Raw genomic sequence first — 14660 nt, 5'->3', positions numbered from 1 at the left:
TCACCAGTTACGCACGCTCACTGCCTCAGCGCTATCAGTATCACCGAGAAACCAATGAAACAGCGCTATCAGTATCACTCTGCCTCAGCGCTATCAGTATCACCGAGAAACCAATGAAACAGCGCATCAGTATCACCGTTAAACCGTTCACGACGCACGTTATAAACGCGTCAGTCACAAACCGGAACCCAAAACCCGACGCAAAATTGGCGGGACTCGCCAAAAAAACGCAGAGTCGCGTAAATTGGCAGAATCGCGAGTCAAACTCGCGTTGACCACGAGTCAAACTCGGTCAACGGGAGTTGACTCGCGGAGTTTCAAGTCGAGCCTTTTTGCCGCGGAGCCGAGTCATACTCGCGATTAATCACCAGAATCGGCGATTCCTGTTTCACTGGCTGGTGCCACATATTGTGTCCTCTTGTCTTGGCTTTTCTTCTGCTGTTTATGTTCGTGTTCTATCTATGTTTTACTATCATGTTGATGTGATTGCTAAACTGGATATTGATATTGGGCTAATAAGAAGTAAAATTGCTCTAAAGCATAGAACATACCATTGTTGCCTAAAATTCACATATGGAAACCATGGAAACCCTAGCCACTACCAAAGTTCGCCAACAAGCAAGCATCAAAATGGCAAGTTCTTGGCTTCAACAAAAAGGTTGTATTAGACAAGCTCTACACACTAGCACAATTTCTTTGCAAGGGTTTTCAAACCTTAGCCATGTTGCATCACACAAGTACATGGCAAGACAACTCTAGTGCTAACTTCCAATTCTATATGTCCATCTTAGGGTTTGAGGCCTCCACTTAATGCATCATCATAAGTACAAAGTCTCTGGATCTTCAATAATACATGAACTCCTTATCTTTCCCTAGCCTTACATCCCAAAAGAAAAAGTTTTCAAAACCATGCAATTTGTTAGCTCCACTCTCCATGTCTTCTATTAGGGTAGAAACCCTAGTGCTACAACAAGTGCCATAAGAACCGTTATCTTCATGTTTTTCGCTAATCCACTTGTAGCAGGTCCAATTGATCTTGTTGATTCAATTGGTTATGTAATTGATTCAACAACATAGCCATGATTACCACCATATTGATATTGACAACATATATAGGGATATCTTGTTTGTTAAGCTGGTCGATATGCTAGTGATGGTCTAGCAACTAGAACTCACCTTGGAAAAACAAGTTCTTATTTGCTTCATGTTGTTGTTAATGACACTTATGGATCAATACGATCTAATACTTATGGATATGGGTCTTACATGTATAGAACAAGCCCTAGTCACAATAAGAGCAAACTCTAGAGTCACCTAAGCTATTCTCTCGAGGTTTCCTCATGAATCCTAACATCTGACTTCTAGATTTTTCTCATGAACCTTAATGTCTCCAAGGTATGTACAAAGAAGAGTAGAATCATAATGAATGAATACAAGAGTTCTCTCTAGCCTTATGTATACAAGTAGTTGAGGGAGGTTAACATAAAATAAAGAGACATGTCCATACAAATATGCAACAAGGCAAGCCCACATGGAGCATTGTACAATACAAGGATGCATGTGTCAAACTAGGGCTTATCCAATTGTCAAAGTGAAACATTCTTCAAGTCGCAATCTTGGGCTCAACCTCCCTCCTTCAAGAGGGTCCACTATGTAACAAGGTGTTAGGCCAACACTCCCACTTCCATGGTTGTCTATTAAAATATTATTCAAGGGTTTCATGTAAGACACTCCTCCTCCATGTGCCACACGCCCTCTCATGTGCCAAAGGCTACTTTTGTGTGTATTGATGTGGCTGCTAAGCTCCAATGCTCTTCCTCAACATATATGTGCAGGTCCATTGACCTAAGCATCCTTAAGTGTCTGACTTCCAAAATATCACATGGTCCCAAGTTCAAAGGGCTATGTGCCCTCCTCCAAGTCCCAAACACTCCTCCTAAGTAGGTAGCTCCATTGATCAAGCAACCAATTCCCGCATTTTGTGCACCCAATTTGTTAGTAAAGATGTTGATGAGGGTATCAATCTCCTAGGTAAGAATCCATATCAACACTCTAACTAAGGTCAAGGCTCCACCCAAACCAAGCCATACACATGTCCTTGAAGCTTTGCCAAGGGGCTTTAAAACACAATGGCATCCTAGCAAGGTGAAAACACTTTTGGAGGAACCTTAACAATTAACATTACCTCCTTACAAGAGAAGTGTTTTTTTTAACACCCATCAACTCCCTTCGAAATTGCAACATGTAACTCTTATGTTTCTAAAAAGTTGAAATAATACTCCATCATGAACCATGATCAAACACCATACCTACTCTACAAGAGTCACACCCATAAGTATAGGTATGCACGCCTTAGCGTCTAAGCAATCATTAGTTGGAAAGGTGTGCCTCTCTCCAAGCAATCAACCAAGCACTTTGCAACTCAACTTTTTGATTGTGAACATTTAAGTAAAATATCACAAGATAACTTGGTTTACTCCATCAAACCAAACTACTCCCTCTTCACTTCTACTAGGGGCTCCAAAAGAACGATGACTGGTTGTGAAACTAAAGAAACATAATCTTGGATCATTGCTTCTCGTTGAACTTTGAAATCACTCTAGAACAAAGAATATAACAACAATAACTTGTCAAAAGCACTGACATCTCTAAAGTTGTCATTATGAGACAAAGTCCTCTAGCACCACATCAAGAGTTGCTCATGACCTCTTGCAATGATTATTATGTCTTTATACAAGACCAAGACAAATGTATTCGATGTTGGAATCACGATTGCCGTTGGACCAAAACCTGTAGGCATACATCTCAGCTACAATTGCTAGAGTTAGGATCTACAAGAGGCGGTTAGTCCATGTCGCGAAACACACGGTGAGCACCAAACCCAATGTCCAACAATCTCCCCCCTAGCGCTGTTGGAATCACGATTGTTGTTAAACCCAAACCCGTAGGCATTATCTTTTCTACAATTGCTAGAGTTAGGATCCACGAGAGGTAGTTTGTCCATGTCGCGAAACACACAGGGCGTGTTGAACCCAATGTCCAACATTGGATCCATCAAAGCACAAGATGGAATCTGCATACATCTCTACTCATCAAACTTGAAATATTAGATTCAAGGGAAACAAGCAACAACAAGAAAATAGTCATAATCAAATGTGAACATGAGAATCCCTTTTGTACATCTCAACATTGCCAACCACTGAAGCAACAACCTCATCATGGTCAACTCCCTTTATTTTAGGGCATTTCTAAACAAGAGTAACATTATGGTCAACTCCCTCGGGCTAAGAGAATCCAACAACCTTGTCCCTAGTACTCATTACTACTCCCAACAACTATAAGCTTAGAATCAATCACTGATTCCACCACCACAAATACAGATGCACAAGATCACCAATAGCTTAGCATATTCTAGCTAATGATCCATGATCAATCTCTCCGCAAGAGTACATGATTTTCAACCAATACTATACCTGACGAGTAATGTTAGAAGCTCTCTCCCTTTGCAAGAACCATTGAAACTGAGCAAAGTTGCCATCACAAATCAATCTATCACACAATGAATCAGCCCATCCTAGGCTCCAAAACATCAACAAACAATCAAAATGGCCAAGCATGGGTATCACATACATCAATCAACTCCAGACACTTGTAAGTATTAGGACAAGTCAACCACATATCATACGTTGTTCTGGCTATTACTTTTGTTGAATAGAGACCACATACCAGCCATCAATGAAGAAAATCTCCCACCTATCATAGGTGAAAACACACTGGCATGTATTGGACTAAGTCTTTGCTTAGAGGGAAAAAACAAGAGCATTGTTGGAGCTGCCAAGGCCATATTGCATGACCAAGGAATGCCATTATTTTTTTGGGCAGAGGCGTGCAACACTGCAGAATAAGAGTCCACATAAGGCACTTGGACGAGTTACACTAGAGGAGGCATTTATTGGCAAGGAGTCAGATGTCTCACACTTTTGGATTTTTGGTAGTATGGTTTACTGTCATGTGCCTTCTGAGAGCCGGAAGAAGTTGGAGCCTACAACAAAAAATGGATTTTTGTGGGCTACAGTTAGACATCCAAGGCATACAAGGTGTACATGCCAACACAAAGGAATATATTTATTAGGTGCGATGTCAAGTTTCAGGAGGAAACGACTTTTATGAAGTCCTTAGAGCGTGAGCAGGCTACAACACATGTGGAGGAGCTTGTAGCTCCTATGCAGGAGGCTCAACCAACCCCTTAAGCCACATCACAGTCAAAGGCATAGTGGATTATGGGTTGATGTATAGACATGTTGATGGAGTGAAGTTGGAAGGTTTCATAGATGCAAATTGGGCAGGGGGTTACACAAATTGAAAGAGTACTTCAGGTTGCTCCTTCATTGTTGGGTCAACAACTGTTTCTTGGTTCAACAGGAAGCAGAGATCAGTGGCACTGAGTTTAGCAGAGGTTGAATACATGTCTGACAACTTTGCAACTTGTGAGGCCATCTGGTTGAGGAAGTTGCTTGCTGGACTCTTTAGTCAGAGGTTGGAGCCTATAATCATACATTGTGATAATCAGAGCTGCATTAAGCTCTATGACAATAAAATGTTCCATGACTGCTCCAAGCACATGTAGATCATGTACCATCATATCAGAGACTGTGCTTAGAGGGGCAAGATCAGACTTCAGTACTTTCCTACAACAAAGAAGATAAATTGACTAAGGATTTGACTAGAGGGATCTTTGTCTATTTCAGGGACAAACTGGGTGTAGTTTAGAACACCCTCCTCTCTAAGAGCGGGTGTTAAATGAAGTTAAAGGAGGAAGGGTTTTGCTAGATTTAGCAGGTGTGCTAAATTTGGCAGAGGGACCCACAAGTGGGGCGAAGGCGCAAAAATTACTTTCTATTGTTTTTGACTTAAGAAAATTTAAATTTTCCTGTAGTAAAAAACTAGAGTGATCTTAGTCGTCCAAGGATATTTAATCTCAGCCATTCCTGGCAGTGGTGGGCCCAAGTCGACTTTTAAGAGGGAAAAGGGCGCAAAACTTGGTCATTATGCACTAGAAGGTCTTGGTATTCAGCTCAACGAATGAGAGGCGTATTCAACTCAACGCTAGGGTTTCAGATCAACAAATTAGAGAGAGAAGAGAGGTCGAATCAACCTCAGATCACTTGCAGCAGTTCATAGACTTCTTCAGAGGCTGAAATTAGTGCGCAGAGGAGGCCGTATAGGCCATACGAGTTCGTATAGGGGCGCAGAAGTGAGGCCGAGTTTGTGAGAAGGGCGTAAATCAATGCGCAGAGGGTTTGCAGAGGCAAAGGAAAGCTTTTCCCTCATGATTGTAATCTCTTTTTGAAGATTTGTTGAGTTGAATAATATAAAAACACCAAGATTTCTTGGGTAAATTTGTGTGTATTGTTCACCTGTATGTTTGTCTTCAATTGTTCCTTATTTCCGCTGCATGATAGTTAGGAAACTCATCATAATTGTGAATTAAGGTTAAAGTTTAGTTTCAACTCTTTACATAGCAAAAATTCGCAGATTAGCTAGCTGGGTTTTAGAAAACTAACACAATTTGGATGTGTGGCACCTGCAAGTGGATGAGGCTTTGTTCTGCATCAACAGTCCACTCATCATTCTTCTAGATCATGACTCTTTCTATGTTTTAGGATAAAATAAGAATATTGCCTCTAAGCAGAGTTGGCAGTTTGCTAAAGGATTTAAGGGATTATTGAATATTGAATCCCAACAACATTACCGAGAAAAGGACACTCAAAAGAAACAAATGCAAAGGCTTGTAGAACATGACATTTAAGGTTCAAAGGGGAGACTTTTGAATCTGAATGTTATTTAAAAACATTTCTTAGTCATGTTGAATATTGAAATATTTACAGCAAAAAGACCACATAATTACCATGGATTTCAAGATTGATTATGACATAAAATAAGTTGTTTTATAACACCTACAATTTTTCACGTGTAAAATAACATCAAATATTTCCACGTGAGGAGATGGACATGAGATATTTACTCCTTCCCAAATTACTATTTCAGAGTTATTAATGAGGGGATGAAAATTGGGATAATTCCAGTTAAGAAACTCTGATATGGAGGGAATGTGGGAGAAAAACATGATTTTTTTGCTGATCATTCAAAGTGTAAACTAAAAAAATTAAAAAATCAAATGCAGGGAAATTAGAGGCATCTAAGTTCTTGCTTTCCTATTTAGTCCCTCAACGATAGTTCGTTGATAACATTCGTAAGTTTTTTCTGCTTGTGTCTTGGGTTAACATTTATGTGTATTGTTGCCACACAATCTAGCAGGGGTCCTAGGAGGTGAACCTATGGGACTACTGCTAGACGAAATGACAACAATGGGACAAAGACCCACTATCACCTCAGTAAGTGTCCCTTGCTCTTTACAAACTTTCACAGATGGGTCTCGGTATGAAGGGAATCACTAATAATGATGGGATTAATGATAAGGTATGAAGTGATTCCCAAGACCCATTCAAGGAGAGACTCGATTAGGGCTCAATGCTTTGAGAGAAGCTAAGGGCTTTCCAAGAAAGACCTAGGAGGAAGGTCTAGACCTAGCATAAATATATTCAATGATGATGATGATGCCTAGGGTCAAGACTTCCAATGTGATATAGGACCTCTTTGGAAGCGTTACAAGGTGATTTGTCACTTGAAAGAGGAATTTCGCTTCACTAAAGAGACCTAGAAAGAAGCCTATGTGAGACCTAGGGTTTATGAGTGATCGTGGGAAGAACTCCTCCATTGTGCTCACTAGGTCAAGATAAGATAGGGAAAGGGTCAAGAATGATCAATTCCTTTGAGTTCTATGTCCAAATGACCCTCAAGAAGATCACCAACCCAAGACATTGAAGACGGGGTTCCAAAGATGCAATTAGGGCTTGAGTTTTCTAGCAAACTGACTGTGGGAATTGCTTTAAACTTGGAGTCACCTTCTTGTCCAATAACATTTGCTAGACACCTCCTCTATTGCAATTCGCAAGCAGCCCTAGTTGGTCATCTAGGAGGGGCTAAAAATTGTTGGAGAGAGAAAAAGAAAGGTGAGGAGATGGTGACCACCAATTATACTTGGATCAATGCCTAATCCTTGGGCTATGGAGTCTATGATGATTTAAAATTTCGCCAAAATTGTCTTCAAGGAAGGCTAAAAGGCGATGCCCTAGCAACCATTCTTTAACAATTACCCATCCAAGCTCTATTGATTTTCATGGAAGAAATTCAATTCTAAACCACTAGGAACATTTATCTACTTGCCATACAATGAGTAAAATGTGTAATTGCCAATCAAATAACCTTTTATAATGATATTCAATAAAATTAGGGCACAAAAAGCATTAATTAATTACAACAATCCCATTATCCCAAACATTAGACATTATTCAAGATAGATCTTCAACAAAATATAGCACTTACAAGATGACAAGAGATGTAACCAACCATAAAACAAGAAGTAGCTCCAAGATAGAACACATATTTCAACTCCCAAATATATCGAAATGAATCAATAGATCTCCAATAGACATCCAAGAAGAAGTGCGAAGTTCTACAAGAGAGAATCCATAAGTGAGCCGAAATGTTGAAATCGTGATGTGGAAGGGTTGTTGGAAGGCCGAGTTAAGTCCTCAAGGTGCCATAATGAAGGAGAGGGCTCCATGAATGATGGATAAAGGGCTGGCCCCTTAGTGTCCATGTAAATGATCATGTGGTGCTCCAAAGTGGCTCCAGGGCACAAGTAATGGTCTCATGGGTCTCCTGGTTAAAAATAAGCCTGTAGACCAATGTTTTACAACTTCGACTCCGACTCCGACTCGGCCGAGGATCGACTCCGACTCCGACTCCGACTCGGTAATGACTTGGCCGGCTTGATTTCAATGACTCGGTCGTTGTAAAAATTACATTAAATATTTTTTTTTTTTTATAAAAAAACATAATTTTAAATATTTTAAACATAATTTTAAAGATTTTCATTCATGTTTCCAAACACACAGCATTATAATATAGATGGAAGACAACATATGATCAAAGTAGGCTCATGAACCAATCCATTATATCAAAATGGTACCCAATGGCAAATTGGCAATACATAGTCAACTGTCATACATGATCAAAGACTCAAAACAAAATACAAATAACCAAGGAGGCTAGAAATGGCCTCTACAACAAAAGTAAACTGTGATGGTGACCAGACTCCAATACTAGTACTACTGGCTAGTAGCTACTGCCAGAGGAGCCAAGATCATCTCGACCAATCTCTGGATCATCATCATCAGAGTCAGACAAGGGGCCCCATGCCTCCTCCTCATCATCATCGTCTCCAACTGCAACTGTAGAAGTGGTGCCAGTACCACTAGCAGGCTGTGCAGCAGATGCAAGCTGAGATAGAGTAGATATGCAGCTGCGCTTCTGTCGTGGCTGAGCAGAGGAAGCACCTACAACTGGAGTCCTACTCCTCGGAGTCCTTGCTGGCTGTGAGACTGAGGCTGGTGGATCGGGATCTGCATTCAACTGAACAGGCTGAAGTTGATGTTCCAGACCCAGTTAAAGTTCATCAAGATCCTCATCAGGATCAAACTCTGGTGCACGACTCTCCACTACCCAATCTGATGTTGGATCAATGTCTTCCAACACAATGGGATCTGAATCAGGGCTTTTGTTCAGCAATTGGTTCCGTCTGAGCCGAAGGTTGTATTGGACAAAAACTAGATCATTCAACCGTTTTTGCTCCAAACAGTTTCTCTTCTTTGTGTGAATCCTCTCAAAGACAGACCAATTGCGCTCACACCCAGACGCATTGCAAGTTTGACTCAAAATACGAATTGCAAACTTTTGCAATTGAGGGCACTGGCCACCAAAGGCCTCCCACCATTGTGCTGCAAAAAACATAGGAGTGTAATGAATTATGAGTTAGATGAAGGCTGAAGCTCAACAAAATTACAAATTATATCTAACTTTCAAATTATAAATGATTTAACAAACTTTAGTCTTTAATAAAAAAAGTAAAACTGTAAAACCATTAAGAAATTGAAAATTGAAATTTTTGTTTACCTGGCTCATCTGCTTCTCTTGCAATCTTTGCTAGGTTCTTCCCAAAGGTACCTGTTGCATTGCTGAAGGATGTGACCTGTTGATGTATCTGCAGCTGATCAGACTCCGATGGGATCATGCGTTCAATGCAATCAACCAGTCCATCTCTGACCTCCCCCCTCAAAGCTCCTGACTCCTTAGCTCTATAATGATACCGTGGGTTCAAAAAATACCCAGCTGCATGTATAGGGCGATGGAGTTGATTGTTCCATCTTTCATCAATGATTGCCCAAATGGGCCCATACTTTGCCACTCTATCCTTGTATGCTGTCTTTATTTGCTCCTTTGCTTGATCCATAGCCTCATAAATGAAGCCCATAGCCAACCTTTCCCCATCCACCAACCGCAACACCTTAACTAGTGGCTCAGCAAGCTTCACAATCTCTGCTGCCTTTCTCCAAAAAGTTTCATCATGGACTTTCCTTTTCAATTCTCTGCCTTCTGGTTTGTTAGACCGATTGGTTTGATTCCATTCATCACTGGAAAACATCTTTTGCAAGTTTCTATGTTGGGAAAGCATAGATTGCAATGTCAAAAAATGTGTAGCAAATCTAGTGATGGCAGGCCTAATAATATCCTTGCCTCCAGTGTGTTTCCTCATGAGACTCAAAACCAGTATATGATTGTAGATAAATTTTGTTATGCTTTTGGCATTATCTACAGTGTTTCTGACCCAATCTAGTTTTCCAATATCCTCAAGCATGAGGTCTATGCAATGTGCAGCGCATGGGGTCCAAAAGATGGTCTTGTGTTTTTCCTCTAACAGTTTACCAGCAAGAACATAGTTAGAGGCATTGTCTGTGATGATTTGAACAACATTAGCCACCCCCACCTCCTCAATAACCTCATCCAATAGCTGAAACAACAAGTGGCCATCTTTTACCTTATCAGATGCATCAACTGATTTTAAAAACATGGTTCCCTGTGGGCAGAAGACAAGAAAGTCTATGATGGTACGGTTTCTTTGATCAGTCCATCCATTTGACATGATGGTACACCCTGTTCTTGCCCATGAGTCCCTGAACTCTTGCAAATACTCATTAATGGATTGAATTTCTTTCTGCAAACGAAACCCCCTTAGCTCTTGCATAGTAGGGCCTTTGAAGCCTTTTCCAGCAGCATGTATGGCATCAAACATAGGCTCATAATATGGTGAACGAGCAGCATTAAAGGGGATATCAGCATCATACCACCATCTAGCTAATGTAGTCACAAGCAGTCTCCCTCAATTCTTTCTTCCAATGGTCATCTAAAGTGGGCTGAATTTGACCTTTACTAACTTCAGGACCATGTGCATCTGATGGAGAGGAGGGAGTGAAATAACTTTTGATAGTCACATCACCCTTCATTCTACCCTTTCCCTTATCTTGAACAGAACCAAAAGAGGGAGGAACATAACGGAAAGGGTTGGATGCCTTAGTTTGAGGGATAGAGGAAGAACCCTCAAAATCATAGTGGGGGTTGGTAGCCATCATTCTTTGTATCTCCCTCTTCCTCCCAATCTCAGCCTGTATCTCTTGTTGCCTAGCCTTATCTTCTTTAAATTTTTCAAAGCTGGCCAACAAATTCTTTCTAATCTCCTCAATTTCATCAGAGGGACATGCGGTAATTTGGCCTTTAATCCCTGCCAAGTGTTGTTTCAGCCTATGAATCCCCCCAGGACCTGCCTTAATTTTCCTATGGCAAAACTTGCAACACATCTGACTATCAACCATTTCAACATATGCCCAAGCAGGATCTTTTGCTCTAGGTGCCATTTTTTGACTAGGAAAACAATCTGAAAATGAAAAAAAAATAAAAAAATTGATTCAATGTTCATTTATTTGACAAAAAACACTCTCTAAGCTTTCTTGATATGCACCTAAAATTTACTAAGCAAAAACAGATTTGTAGAGGTGGAAAAAAATACCTCCAGGCACAAACTGCCTCCTCAAGCTTGCTCCAAAAATCAGCTCCTCAATGCTGCTCCAAATGGCTGCCCAAGAAGCTCCTCACTCCAGCTACAATGCTCCTCCAAGACTCCTCACTGCTGCTCCAAAACAAGCTCAAGAACTGCTCACTAATTCTCAAAGAAGACTCTCACTCAAATGCATAAGACTGCTGTGAGTGAATGAGAGCATTTGGCTGTCTTAAATAGGGTTTGGGAGGGGGAAATGGACCCCAAAAGCACTTAACAATTTACCATTACCCTTTGGAATCCATAAACTGATTTTAACTTTACCAAAAATCACAAAAAAAGTGAATAAATTTCATGTTTTACGCTGCCCAGCCGTCGTTTCATTGACTCGGCCGAGTCAATACGGACCCGGCCGGGTTGACCGAGTCAACTATGACTCGGTCAACCGAGCCGGGTTGCTGGCCGGGTCAAAGATTTTGGTAATGGCTCGGTTCGAAACGGCCGTTTCGGAGTTGACTCGGCCTGGTTGTAAAACACTGCTGTAGACTACTCTAAATGAGGGCACAAAAGATGGTTCTTGCCCTCCTATGTCTAAAGGATGAGACAAACCTCCTCTATGCGTTAGATCAACTGCCAAACCCTGTATGTACTCCTAACCTGATTGGGGGCACTGCTGGTGCAAGTGCATCATCTGGTGAAGGTGCGGAGGGTGCCCATAAGATGAGATAATTCCATATCACAAGAGAGAGTCCCAAGGCTCTTAATGTGCATCCCCTACAAGTGCCAATATGATACTCTAGTGGGCTTGGGCCCCAGTTAAGTTGCCAAGCTCATGACGAAACCACCTGCCAATTACGCATAAGATCCAATGCGTCTCCTCACCCTTAGGTATAATAATTCATTAGTGCATCTAAGTGAATCAAGCTTGTTAATCAAGGGCACAAATGAGACTTCATAATGGGCTTCCCTTCCAAATTTAGGGCTTTGAGCATGTAATGGTGCTACCTCCCTAGGTAGGAGTGGCTAATAAGCAACCCTGTTATGTGTTCCTAGCCCCTAAAGGGAAAGACATGTCCAAGTTACATCCTTCAAGTGGTAGGTGTCATGTGGATAATGATGAGGTGGATTCGGTCACAAGGGTCTCAAGGCCAAATGCCATGGACTCATGAGTGGTAATGATGAGGGATGTCCACATATTTGGGTGTATAGGTGTAGGAGGGAGCAATTGTGGTACATGAGTTACCCCGACCTTTGCTTTTCCACCCTATTTCATTTTCCTTTTGCCTTTTTTATTTTTATTTTTCTTTTATTACACTGTTTGGTGCTCCAGGGGATGAGAGCGTGTTGTGTATGATACAAGCCTTGATTATCCCCTTAAGGTGGGGCAGTTTATCTCCCACCAGGGGTTTGGACATACATGGGTTCCTTAATGATTCAGGGGGCACTCAAGGGGGACCTTGGTAGAGCTCATGTTTGGCTTTTGCCCATGTGCTAAATTTTATTGTCTCGACCATCTTTTGCATTTTGTGGTATTATTTCCTTTTGTATGTGGCTATGCTATGCCTTTATTTTATTTTTTAACTACATCAACCTTCGGGGCTACGTTCCAGGCTTGACCCAGACATGTGGACAAGGGGATGAGAGTGCCAGAGCCTTGTGGACCTAGAGGGGGAAGATGATGAAATAGGGCATGCAATTGTGCAGAGGGGAGTGAAAAATGTGGAACAGGAAAACGGGGCCGCACTATAAAAATCAGGGTTTCCCAAGTAGTGCCCATTCTGAAGCTATAAGCCAATAGGGGAGATCCCACGGGATGAGGGTTGAGGAATAATTCCCTATTTAAGGTGAGGGAACAAGACTATAGTCAAAACCCTTCCTCCTTCCAAGTTACTCAATAATTCATACCCAAGTGTGCCCAAAGAAAAACAAGCATAAGCACCCGATCACATAGTGAACGACATACCTTTAGGATTGGATGACCCACCTTCAAACATACGCTCTTGACATATGGGCGAGGGGACATATGACTGGCTCAAGGAGCGGAGATCAACTGGCACAACACTGGCTACACTGGTGGCTGTCAGGGGCTGCCGGCTGCCGGCTGAAGACAAATCTAGGAGAAAAATTCTCCTATAGTGTCACTCTCTGGTGGTGGGTAACATGTACATTGACTCCAAAGGTTATATGTTAAGGGATTTGGATGGCTGACTGTTTTAAGAGAAGGGATGGCAATAGACCTTGATCAGTAACCTGCATTTATTTCATAAGTTTAATTAATGTGCATCACAATTAAGTCATGCCACTGAATTACTTCCAAGTTGCGCTGTCACAATAAACAATGGATTATCAATAGAAAATAGTTTTCATGTTCATGGGTATTTTTATTGCTAGATTCTGATTTTTTTTTAAATTCACACGGGCATCTTACATCTTGCCTTTGTATGCATAATATATCTGATATTCTTCATTCCTCTTGATATGAAAGCTGTCAGTTATATCTTTGCTGGTATTGTTCTCTTGAATTTTTTAGCATTGGTTTTTATAGTTTTAAAGTACTTGAAACTGATTATTTGGATGTCTTCTGCTTTGCAGATATTCGTTGCTCGGGATCCATCTCTAAGCATGTATCTGCTTCAAGATATTATGATTTCTGAGATTATTTTACAAGTTGATGTGTGAAAATGGCAGCAACTTTACTTGATGTTAGACAGCCAATTTTTAGTTGAAAGACTATATTTTCTGGGGGAATAAAATGGCAGTTGAAATAATGTTTGGGACCATCTTTGAAACCGCTTTTCTGCTAAGTTCTCTGAAACAGTTTTTTCTTCTCTGATATTTCCCGAATGTATGAAATGTTAGAAGATTTCTGCTCAGCTCTTCTTCACTCAATTGTGTTTTATAGATGATCTATCCTACTTAAGGAAATTCAAGAATTTAATAGGGCCTGTGTTTATGCTAACTATTAATTAGATAATTTTCATTCCATAATGATGTGGGCTGTACTGGATCCTGTACCCACATTGGGCATCGAAGGGCTAAATCTATGTATATCAACCAGTGGGTATCCACGAGCTTTGCAGGCAAGTTTTACTGTAGCTAAGACCTGTAATTCTATACATTATGGATTGCTTGTGTCTGTCAAGTGCTTTAACTTTTATCAGCATATATGATGTTGCGAGTCTTGGATTTTCAAGGAACTGAATTCACTCATTTTTTTTGTAGAAAATAATTTTGACATATGGCTCTATGTATGTCTTGGAGGAATGGTTGATGACAGCTACAATCATGCACACCTAGAATCCATCTAGTAGTGTTTCATTACAATTACAGAAACCTGAAAGAAGTTGAAAGAGAATAATCAAAGACAATAAGATGGAGCAAAAGCAGCACATATGTCAATTTTGTGAACATGGATAAGTTCATATACACCAAAGATAGGGAGAGAGATTGTGGTAGCTGAAGTGGAGGATATAGAAGAGCTCAAAGAGCAAGTCATCAACAGAGAAAAAGAATCATGAATAGTTGGATTTAGTGTCTTAGCAACTACCAATTATAGATGCAAACGGATGGGAGAAATTGGTCCATGGAAAAATTCAAATCAAGAAGACAATAGTGATGACAGTACTTCATTTGGTGGTCAAATAAA

General features: G+C 40.7%; 1 protein-coding gene across 1 annotated transcript in view; it reads left to right on the top strand.

Annotated features, from left to right (window-relative positions):
* LOC149225638 (NADH-ubiquinone oxidoreductase B18 subunit) overlaps positions 1–13887 on the top strand; it is a 43791-nt gene extending 29904 nt beyond the window's left edge. The window contains exon 2 of the mRNA XM_089377216.1: positions 13607–13887. The gene's annotated coding sequence lies outside the window, so the exon portion shown is untranslated. The remainder of the gene's footprint in view (positions 1–13606) is intronic.
* Positions 13888–14660: the final 773 nt, after the last annotated feature.

Source organism: Pinus tabuliformis, chromosome J (genome assembly GCF_031772625.1).
Source record: "Pinus tabuliformis cultivar Carrire ecotype Pingquan chromosome J, CPIR1, whole genome shotgun sequence".
NCBI lineage: Eukaryota > Viridiplantae > Streptophyta > Pinopsida > Pinales > Pinaceae > Pinus > Pinus tabuliformis.
This window is presented reverse-complemented; position numbering and strand designations above follow the sequence as displayed.